Source organism: Phasianus colchicus, chromosome 1 (genome assembly GCF_987193195.1).
Source record: "Phasianus colchicus chromosome 1, bPhaCol1.hap1.1, whole genome shotgun sequence".
NCBI lineage: Eukaryota > Metazoa > Chordata > Aves > Galliformes > Phasianidae > Phasianus > Phasianus colchicus.
In genome coordinates, this window is record NC_143436.1 from 186,794,075 (window position 1) to 186,804,817 (window position 10,743).

Sequence of the window (10,743 nt, forward strand, 5' to 3'; positions counted from 1 at the left end):
CAAATGAACAGATGGGAGAGAGCTGAGGAAAGCTGTGAAAAGAAAACGAGGAGAACAACATGAAGATGGGGAAATGACAGAAAAAGGAGGCTTTCATCCATCTTCACTGACCTAGTGAGGATGACCTCCTCTTCCTGAGGGTCTCAAGCACCAAGACCAAATAATCCTGAAAAACATGGCAGTATTCAGCCCTGTAACAACAAGAAGCCACTGGCTTGTCTGCCCACTTTCCCACACTGTGCCTCCAGCCTGGTCTCTCTGTTCACATGGTTGACACTGAGTTTGCTGCAAATAACTCCTTTCTCCTCACATGCCTGACCCTGCTAGCCTAGACTTTCCAAACATACTTGACTCCAAATATTTCTCCAGGGCAGATCTCTTGTCTCCTGCTATGAGCATTGGGTGGGCTGCCAGACTGTATGTGACAGTCCCATTCTCTTGGGAACAAAAAGGAAGAAGAAAGTGATTCAGTGGAGACACCACTGTCAAAGATTTGGCTCAGAGCACGGCAGTCCCAGCAGACACACCACTGCATGTCAGAGAGCACATCTGCCTCTTCCTTGTCTCATGGGGATGGAGTTTCTTGCTAAAATTAACTCAAAAGCACAGTCTGGGAAAGGAGCCCAGTGCTGAGCTAGGGAGAAAAGAAAAACTGAAACAGTTTCTGTGTTAAAAGGAAGAGATTCAAGGATGGGAGGAAGAGGGGTAGAAGGAAGATAATCATCTCTTTGGGGAAGAGCTTAGCAATGCACTGTTGCAATTTTGATTCCCACCTTAAATCATGTCTTTTGTGCCACTCTTTGCTGCTTCCTTGTTAGGTGCTCACACAGACATCTTCACACCTTCCCCATGGCATCTCTCACTCTGATCAGCATCACCAACAGTGCTGCTTCGTTGCTCTCCTCTTGCCATGATTCTCACAGCACAGGATGCACCAGCGAGAGTAATGGCCTCAAGTTGCACCAAGGGAGGTTCAGGTTGGATATTAGGAAAAATTTCTTCTCAAAAGAGTGGTGAGGCACTGGCATGGGCTGCCCAGGGAGGTGGTGCAGACAAAAACCATGGAGATGTGACAGAGGGACATGGGCAGTGGGCATGGTGGGAGTGGGCTGATGGCTGGACGAGGTGATCTTAAAGGTCTTTTCCAACCCTAATGCTTCCATGATTCTATGAGAGACTACCAGACACCTCAAGGTCAGGATGTCAGGGATGCAGACTTGCACATATACTGAATAAAAGCGATAAAATCCAGAGTCCACATCCTTCAGCACTTCATCATAGTCTTCAGACTCAAGAAATCTCTTGAAATCAATTGAAGGAACTAGAAAATAAGACAAGAGGAGTGGCTGAGGAATTTGAGATTGTTTAGTTCGGAGAAAAGTAGGCCAAGCTCCTTACAATTGCCTGGAAGGAGGCTGCAGTAAGGAGGGTGTTGGTCTCTTTTTTCAGTTGACGAGGTGACAGTGATGCAAGGAAATAGCCTCAAGTAGCAGCAAAGAAGGTTTAGAGTGGATATTGGGAAGAATTTATTCATAAATAGGGTGGTCAAGCATTGGAACGGGCTGCCCGTGCTGGAGTCGCCATCTCTGGAGGTATTTGAGAGATATGTAGATGTGATGCTAAATGATGTGGTTTTGTGGTGGGACTCGGTGGGAATAAATTCTTCCCAATATCCACTCTAAACCTTCTTTGCTTGTCTTATTTTCTAGTTCCTTCAATTGATTTCAAGAGATTTCTTGAGTCTGAAGACTATGATGAAGTGCTGAAGGATGTGGACTCTGGATCACCGTTGGTGTCTGGACTTGGTGATCTTGAAGGTCTTTTCCAACCTAGATAATTCTATGGATCTGTGACAACCTCCATGCTGTTAGAGACAAGCACAACAAAAAAACAGTGTTTGACAGCCCAAGTCCTGGAGAAGAGAAGGCTGCAGGGTGACCTTATTACAGCTTTCAGTACCTAAAGGGAGCCTACAAACAGGAGGGGAGCCAACTCTTTGAAAGGGTAGATAATAGCAAAACTAGGGGAAATGGTTTTAAGTTGAAGGAGAGAAGACATAGGTTGGATATCAGGGGGAAGTTCTTTACTATGAGAGTGGTGAGGTGCTGGATCAGGCTGCCAAGAGAGGCTGTGGATGCCCCGTCCCTGGAGGTGTTCAAGGCCAGGTTGGATGGGGCTCTGGGCAGCCTGGTCTGGTATTAAATGAGGAGGTTGGTGGCCCTGCTTGCAGCAAGGGAGCTGGAGTTTGATGATCCATGAGGTCCTTCCCAACCCAAGCCATTCTATGATTCTATGATAAGTTGGATAGATTTAGATTTCAATAGTACATGGCAATATTTTTAATAGTGTGAATTTTAACTATAGAAATGAGTTATTTAAAGACGTGCCGAAAGCTCAACAATACAACTCTTTGCACCAAGATTAAAAGAGATGACAGTTTTTGTGTGACCTTTGCTTTACAGTCAGTTTGCACGGCCACAGCAGTTCTTTCACATCTTAAATTTGTTTGGGACAAGAAAATCACTTGAATGCTATTCTTCTAGGTGCTACTACTTACTTTTCCTCATTGCCAGCATTTGATCTTTTCACAAGCCCCGTGTGGCTCAGCCATGCTGAGACCATGTTGTGCCAGGTGCCGTGTGGAAGCAAGGCGTGAGACGGCTCCTTACAGGCTGCACTGGCAGAAAACCCATGGGTGGGACCACAATGAGAGGTACAGGCTTGTTGCACTTGCATCATCTCTGAAGATGGAATGAGAAGGCCGTGATCTTTGAGAAAGCTAAACCTGCTGGCGGGGCCCAGCTGTAATCAGGAGGCAGACAGCAGCCACACCCAGGGCTGACTGTCTCCAGCAATATTTGGGCACTGAGGAGTGGGAGGAGGAGCAGGGAGGTTTTTTCTCCGTGTCTTGTTGCTGCAACACACCTTGAGGCTGCTGTAGGCATATGTTAACATCACATTTTCCACACTGTACTTCTGGCTGTGCTACTCTTGGCCAGCATTGCCTTGGGATGGATTCAGACATGAAGAGCAGAGCCACCATTCTTGGGATCGTGTCACTGCCCTGAGCACGGGTGGAGCTTCAGCTATCAGTGTGTGCACGGCAGCATGTGTGCAAGTGAGGATCTTCCTCTAAAAAACAAAAGCAGCAATGCTTCTAGGCACAATAACTGACCACAATGCGGAAGGAAATACTAGTCTTAAATTAGTGCTTTAAATAAATGAGTGGCTGTTTGAGATCACAGGTTAAAATAGAAGTGCGAAACTCCATGTCTCCAGAGAGCAAACCTGGCAGAACTGTGATTTTAAGTTAGCTTAAAAGAAGAAAAGGATTTTGCAGCCTCTGTTCTGGGATCTGCTACAGAACTGTTACTGATTGTTTACACTGCCAGTTTTGACTTTCTTTTAATGAGTCTTTTGGCTTGAAAGTCTTTTAACATGTTTGTGGCTGTGTACCGCTTGTCAGGCTTTGCAAAGGGTGTGAAAACTTTGCTTGTCCTCGCCTTGTGTAGCCATGAATCCCCTCCTTGCAGGCAGTCGATGCAAGCCTGTTCTTTACTTCAGCATCAGCAGCCAGGAGGCCAAGGTTTTAGTCCTTCCTCCTTCAATAGGCAAGCAGGGGTTGGGGCCAACCGTCCTGCTCCACTTTAGTGCTTCCAGTCACAGTCCTGCTGCTCTGAGCAATTTCTTGTGCTGTTGGGCTGTGCATGAAGCCTCCTGTTCATATCATTAAAGTACTTAAATTCTCTATTAAATGTGCAATAAGGAGAGACTCATGGCTCAGCGTGGACCACTGCAGTCCCATTAAGCATCAGCCTGTCTACCATGACATGATGCTCTCCAGGTCCTCTATGCAGCACCCCCATGGACAGGAGCCCTGTGCTCACACCTGATCCTCTGCACCCAGCAGTGCAGCACCACTGCATGGGACATCACTGAGCCATCCTTGAGCAGGACAGAGTTGCTAAGTGCAAGTTAGTGGGAGCAGTAAGATCAATGTGCTTCATGTGAGCTTTTGCATGTGAGCTGCAGCACAGAAGTGAGATTGGCTGCTTGTGCTGTGCTCATTTCAGGCAGTGGGCCAGGGAGAACAGGAAAGGGAGGGGAATGCTAAGTTCAGTTTCAGTTGCTACTACTCAGCAGCAGTGACACAGAAGCAGGCAGCATCTTGCCAAGGAGAGGCAAACGTGCAGAATGCCTGCACAACGCCCTGCTGGGGTACCTCCAGCTCCCACAGCACTGTGCTCAGCCATGACTGGGGCAGCTGGCCACTGCAAACCCTGAGCCAACCATCCATACAAGGCTCAGTGTCAAGTCTAGCTCAGATAGAAGTTACAATTCTGATGGTAAAAATACAAATGGAAGCACCCTCGTAAGCACTCTCCTGCAGTACTATGCCCAAGCCTGGGGCCCCCAGCACAGGAAGGATGTGGAGCTGTTGGATCGGGTCCAGAGGGCCATGAAGATGCTCAGAGGGCTGGAGTACAGGAGACAGGCTGAGGCAGCTGGTCTTGTTCAGCATGGAGAAGAGACACCAAGGTTGGAGATTCATGATCCTTGAGGTCCCTTCCAACCCTGGCAATTCTGTGATTCTGTGATTCTGTGAGACCTCACTGCGGTCTGGCAGTACCTAAAGGGTCTGCAGGCAAGATGGGGAGGGAGACCCATCATCAGGGAGTACAGGGATAGAACAATGTGTAATGGCTTTAAATCAAATGGGGTAGATTTGGGTTATACATTAGAAAGAAATTTTTCACAGTGGGGGTGGTTATATGCTGGCACAGGCTGCCCAGAGAAGCTGTGGGTGAGCCATCCCTGGCAGTGCTCAGCGCCAGGCAGGATGGAGCTGTGGTCAGCCTGGTCCAGTGGAAGGTGTCCCTGCTCATGGCAGGAGGGCTGGGACTGGATGATCACTACGGTCCCTTTCAATCCAAACCATTTTAGAATTTGGTGATTCAGTGATTCTGTTATTCTATAAAAGCTGTCTGGGCTTTGTAACGCAGGAAATCAAACCACACCCTGCTGTTTTATGGGATATTGTATCTACAGGTCTCAGAGAAAAAGCCTTTGGTGCTTTTTCCATCTTTTTGTAAAGAAGGAACAGTGCAGGACCTGGGGAGTGGAGGTTAACTTTTGCAAGGTTCCCAAGCAAGTTGCTGTGCTGGGGAGAAAATAGAAATTTCTTTTTCTTCTGCTTATTGCAGGCCTCCATAAGCAAAGGGCTCCCAGAGGTCTCAGACCTGAAATAATGTGAATTGTAACAAAGAAAAAAAGGAAGAATCAACCTGGCAGCTCCCACTTCTGTGTCAAGAGCGCATTGTTTTCCAAGCTGTTGTTCTTTGTTTTCACTTGACTCTGAGTGAACTGATTTCTGCCCACACCCAAAAGGAACAATGCGGGTGTTTGAGACTGCTCCTGAGCCTGCATTGCCTCGAGATTGAATAAACACATTGCAGAGTGCAGGGTCAGTAGCTAAAGGTGGGCTGTTGTAGGTTAAGAGGGATTGCAGTTGGTTGACAGCAGCTGGAATCCTCTTAGTTATGAAACTGTCATAAATTAATATGGCATCTTTGGAGGACGTGGGAACTGATCCTATGGCTTACCTTGTTTTCAGAGAGCTTGAGGGCTGCACTACTGAAATGCTGCTGGAAAGGAAACTCAGCCAGGTTTTAAATGGGTCAGGATGATGCATGGCTGTTTGCTCTTCTTATAAACTCTTCCTCACATGCCTGGTTCAGAGACTCAATATAAAGTAGGAGAGTCCATGCTTTCATGCTGGCTGCTCTGTTTCTTGCAGCCCCGTCTACGAAAAGTACTTAACTGCACCTTGAATCTTCCAGTAACAGAAATTTTAAATCCAGAAGAGTCTCATCCAACTGAACTTGTCTGGTCTGGAGGAGGCTCCATGCAGCTCCCTGAGGAGGAGAGGCAGACAGAGGTGCTGGGCTCTGCTGCTGGGAACTGGTGGCAAGACAGGAATGGCACAGAACTGTGTCAGGGGAGGCTCGGATTGGACATTAAGAAACACTTTTTTACCGTAAGGATGGTCAAACGCTGGGACAGGTGGCTGATGCCCCATGTGTCCCTACTCCATTCTGCCTGATAAGTTTGCTTGTGGGGTGTTTCACTGGTATTCTTTGTTCCATATCTACACAAATAGTGAAAAAACCCCAAGACAGACCACAGCAGTGTGTGGACAGCAGGCCCTTGCCTCCTGGATGGGTGATACAATGCTCATTTGGGTGTCTGGGTATCCAGGTACTGAGAGTTCTCCCAGACAAGCAGGGACTGAGTCATTGTCAGCCAGTGCTGAGAAAAGGATAAAATTAGCTTAGTCCTTAGCAGAGCTGTTTGGCTAGTAATTCACACAGTGGGGTATTTTTGCCTAACACTGGATGCAGCTATCGAGAGAGGTACTGCCCAGCAGCTCATCTGCATATAAATATCACATGGCTAAATTAATTGCTTTGTCCGAGCTCAAAGAAATTATTTGATTCTGCAGAAACAAGAATTCCTCCACAGGGACGAGCGTGTGCCCAAGACAGAGAGCAGCAGAGCTGTGTGCTCTTCAGTGCCATCCATGCCCCCAACACCCTCCTCCCTCCCTTGCTGAGTGCCTTTGGGCTGACATCACACTGTGGGTGGGGAGCTGCTCCAGCACAGCCCCACTGGCAGCAGCTCCCCCAGCCCTCCTGCCCTGCTGTGGGCTCTTCTCCACAGGCTGCAGCTCTGGCCTGGGACTGCTCCTGCAGGGCTCTCCATGGGCTGTGCCTCCTCCAGGCCTCATCCACTGCTGTCCAGTGGGCTCCTTCATGGCTGCACATGGAGATGTGGTGGGCTGCAGGGGGATGGCATGCTCCTCTGCAGGCCTCCCCTGGGAGCTTAGGAAGGGCCTAGTTCACATTCTTGTCCTGTGCCTTTTCTTGCAGGGAATTCTTGCTGACTCCTGGATTTTTCTCTGTTGAGAATAGTTATAAAGTCTCTTCCTCATTGCAAAGCCATTGTCATGTCACACCTACTTCAAGAAGCAAAGACAGATGGTAGTACAGGAGCTGTGATTGAGCACAGAGGCAAACAGCCAAAGAATCAGTGGGTTGGGAGGCAGACGGGAGGAGTCTGAGAGCTGGGATGACCCTGTGAGCATGCAGAAAAGCAGAAGCACAAGTGTTTCACAGCAGCACAAGGATTTCACAGCAGCACAGGGGTATCACAGCAGCACAAGGGTTTTATGGCCCCACAGCAGCACAGAGGGCATGATGGTGAGCAAGCCCTTGGAGATGCCCTCATTGGAAAACAGCCCCATGCTGGCTCCCCAGCTAAACTACAGCCCAGCCAGACCTCTGTTCTTTTCCCAATCAAGGAAACAAGAGACTTCCCACCAACTTCTTTTAAGGCTGCTGTTTGGATGCTGAGCATTCCTGTGCTTGGCTGCAACTACTGACAGTTCCCTGCAGCATCACCAGGCCAGTGGGAGGCTCAGTCCTTGAAAGAACACATGTCCCAAGGAAGGAAATGTGCTGTGGCCATGCAAGCCATGTCCTGGATGGCAAGAGTCAGGTTCTTACAGGAAGAGTGGAAAGGGGAAAATTCCAGCTCAAACATTTCCATTTGGGCACAAATCTCTGCTCAGATTGAGGACATGCTGGTGTACTGCTCACAGTCCCACAAGGCTTTAAAAGCACAGGTGGGATCACATGCAGTGTTGCTGTACCTGAGGGTGGGCAGAAGGTGATCTCAGAGCCTACAGCACAAGAGCCAAGGATTCAGAGAAGGAAGTTGTCTTGTCTGAGTTCCCACCCTGAGAAAAAAACAGTAGAAAGCAACAATTAAATCTACATGTAATGTTACAAGTGGAAGAAATGAGGAAGAGATGGCAAAAAGTATGCATAAGAAGTTTAAGAAACAAAAATATGACACAGGAAAGAGGGGGATAAATCCCTGCTTTGGCAAGACTAAGAGGGGCTTTTTGAAGTCCATTAGGAACATAAGAAATCTTCATAATGTCGGAGGCCAAAAAGTAGATGAGAAAAATATTAATAAATCTCCAAACAGACACAAGGTTTATGTAATGTTTTTGTTTTCTTTTAGGAAGTGATGCATTCTGCAGTTCTTTGGTAATCTCACAGAAGGACCAACATTTAAGATCAACACATATTTGCAAAAGTACCAGCATCCTGGAGCACTGAGATAACTAGAGAATACTGGTCTCTTGGTGTGAACATTTAAAATGTCTCTGGATATGGGAAAGCTCCAGAGAACAGAAGCCCAAGGATTCCAGGGAGCTGTTGTTCTTCAGCAGGACTTTAGGTTTGGTCATAAAGAGGCCCTGTAAATGTAACAAGTGGAGAATTCATAACACGTTTGATTGATAGTGTCATTATGATTGCAAAACAGGCACTTTGCTGTAGGAGCTGCACCCCTTTGTGTGTGTGTCAGACCCAGAGACGCCTCCAAAAGCAGTCACTGAACTGGGATTTCTAACAGCACCTCAGAGGAAGTAACATGGTGCTCTCTGTATTCTGCATTTGCACTGGTGATCTACTAATAAATACAACATTGCAGTAAAAACATGAACAGGTACCATCAAGAATTTGGGATGGTGACTAAGAGACCATGGCAGTGATACCAGAAGGGTATTTTTTTTTCAAGCCAGATGCATTTAACACAAGTAAAGATGTTAATTCATCTAGGATCAAAGACTACATGATTTTTTTAAATCAGGAAAGCACAGGAAAGAATTTAAGAGTCAGCAGGACTTGCATCTGCATTGGAGTGCCCAGTGCAGTGGTGTGGGGAAGAAAGCCAGTGTGATTCTTGGGTATATAAACAGCTGCATAGAAAGCTGGGGGGGAAAGGGATCTTACATCTCCAGCTTACCTCATTGGGCTTGATGTTAAAAGAATTCTCATACTTCTGATGTTGATAAGTTAGAAGGAGAGGAAGAAAGAGCAAGTAACTGGTGGGAAGAAGGAAAGGACTTGAAGTGGCCAGTCTGCTTACCTCATGCAAAGGTAGTTACAAAGTGTAAATACCTGGTGAGAAAATGGGCTTTTCACATCATACACAGCAGATACCCATGGTTGGGAAGAAAGACAAATAACCTGAAATTAAAAGTAAACAAACAGCCATTTTGAACTGCAAGGATAATTAATCACTTCAGGAAATCATTAAGGGAAGTGGTGAACTTTCCTGCTTTGCATGTTACTCGTGCAATTCAGAATCTCTCCCTAAGAGCTGCCACAGCCAAATTGCTCAGCAGAGGAATAACCAAGGGTGCGTCCATAGGGTAAATGGTCCAAAAAGGTACAAGGCTCAGGAAGACAGCAGTCTTTGGTCATGAACTGGTCTGATCACAGCAAGCATAGGAAGGTAAAAGACCTGGGATGTTGTCATGGCTTTTTTTTTTTTTTTTTTTTTTAACTTTATCTGATGGTTCACAATCATGAAAACAGGGCCTGGAATGCAGAAATTTCCACTTACAGACAAGTGGCTATGCCAATGAATTTTATTGATGTTCCTTTCTACATATATGCTCTCATGAATGAATCTTTCATTCTTTCCAAGAGAAGCTATGAGAGAGCCCTCCCAAGGCTCCATCCCTCTCTCTGTGCAGTGAAACCCCAAGGCAGGGCTGTGCTGCCCAACAATTCAGGCAGGGCCATGCTCCTCATCCCAGGAGACCACGAGAAGGCAGAGGGACTGCCAAGTGAGGACCTTCACCAGTGCAAGAAAAGAAGAAAGCCACGCCATGTTGCTCAGGACCTGCTCTGGGGGTCCCTGCTTGAGCAGGAGTTGGACCAGATGGGCCCAGAGGTCCCTGTCAACCACAGCCATTCTATGATTGTGTAAACATACAGAGTATGGGCCAGTTTTGAACATGTTTGGAGTTAGTTCAGATCTAAGAAGCTTAGCATCTTGCTCACGATGAAGCCTAACAGAAATAAGATATATTCCCCAGTTCAGTGTGCAGGGAGTTTTCTTCCAATAATTACTGAGAAGTCTTTAATAATTATCAATAAAGAAATAAATTAATTATTTAGAGACCTTTAAGATCAAAAGTTCTGGACCAGTGAAGGTTTCACTGTAGCAAGACTGAGGTGGGATTTTTATGGAGTCCAGCCTCAGGCACCTTAACTCCTCCAGAATCTCTTCTTCAGCACCCTCATCTTCTAAGGATTTTGTCCATAAAATGTCCCCATAGCTATTTTTACCTCACATTTATACTCACAAACTGGGAGGAAACACCTCAAGGTTGCAGGGAACAATTTGGGCCAAAGACACCACAGCTTTCCTTTATTCAAAGATCAGACCAATCAAATTAGTGTAACAGTTACTTCTGATTTAAGGTAGATATTTATACATCTACAAATAACACCCACCATCAGAGGAGGATGTGCTGATTCTCTACTCTGCCCTTGTGAGGCCCCATCTGCAGTACTGTGTCCAGGTCCAGAGCCCCCAGTACAAGAAAGACAGGGAGCTGTTGGAGAGGGTCCAGAGGAGGGCCACAAAGATGATCAGGGGACTGGAGCACCTCCCCTATGAAGACAGGCTGAGGGAGCTGGGCTTGTTCAGCCTGGAGTAAAGAAGGCTGCAGGGTGATCTCATTGCAGCATTTCAGTACCTAAAGGGAGCCTACAAACAGGAGGGGAGCCAACTCTTTGAAAGAGTAGATAATAGCAGGATAAGGGGAAATGGTTTTAAGTTGAGGGAGGGGAGATTTAGGTTGGATATCAGGGGGAA